Source organism: Etheostoma spectabile, chromosome 6 (assembly GCF_008692095.1).
Source record: "Etheostoma spectabile isolate EspeVRDwgs_2016 chromosome 6, UIUC_Espe_1.0, whole genome shotgun sequence".
In the NCBI taxonomy this organism is placed as follows: Eukaryota; Metazoa; Chordata; class Actinopteri; order Perciformes; family Percidae; genus Etheostoma; species Etheostoma spectabile.
The window spans coordinates 30624579-30625792 of NC_045738.1; positions in this window are offsets into that span (position 1 = coordinate 30624579).

Consider the following 1214-nt stretch of genomic DNA (forward strand, 5'->3'; position numbering starts at 1 on the left):
CATGTAGCACGCACTGACTACAAGTTCTACTACTCCAACACTACTGCAATGACGCATCACACACCCTGCAAGTAAACACACACACACACACACACACACACACACACACACCACAGACAGACAGACAGACAGACAGACAGACACAGACAGCATACCCATACACTCTCACAGACCCATACAGACATACACACACATACACACATTCACGCACAAACACACACACACAGAAAGACCCACACAGACAGACCCACACATAAAGACAGACACACACACACCACACACACACACAGACCCGCACACACACACATAAAGACAGACAGACCGACACACAGATAGACAGACCCAGACACACACACACACAAACACACACACACAGACAGACGGAACGACAGACACACACACACACACACACACAGACAAATAGACCCACAAAGACAGACCGACCCACACACAGACAGACAGATAGATACTATACCAGTACAAATGCATCTTCTCTTCCTCAGCCAGGCAGAAGCCTTTTGTACCACTTCTTCTTCTTTGGCTTTTGCAGTATCTGACTCTGAAGATCTATCAGCTGGGACCTCAATGTGCTCTCAGTCCTCTCCCACTCCTGCTCTTTTCCCTGCTGAGTCAGCTTCAGGCTTTCTTTGGCCTGAAGGAGGGATGATTTGTCCTCCTTCCACTGGTTGAGATGATTCTCCAGCTGATGTTCATACTTCTTCTCAATTGCAGCCATGAGGTTCTTGTTACTTTGGTTCTGCATCTCTAGCTGCGCTCTATAAGAAGCCTGGGCTCTTTCCAGAATCTCCTTTGCCTCCTCGTCCTGTTTTAGGCGAGCTTCCTCCACCTTGCTTAATTTATCCTTCAGCTCCTTAGTTTGAGCCCTCTCAATCTCCAGATGGCTCTCCAACATCAAGTTGGTGGTCTTACCTACCGTGAGCATCTGTCTCTCTTCTTGACGCTTTAACTTTTGAGTTGCCACAATATTTTTAAGGGCCTGCTTCTCTCCCTTCATCTGCTTTAAATCAACTTTCAGGGCTTCAGTGATGAAAGTCTGCAGGTCCAGATCTTTTTGGGCTTTTTCCAGCCGGGATTTCAGACACTCTATTTCCCCTGGTGGGGAGTGAACACGTTCAGCCGGAGCCTCATCCAGCTGCGCTCTATGGAAAGCCTGGGATCTTTCCAGAATCTCCTTTGCCTCCATCTCCTGTTCT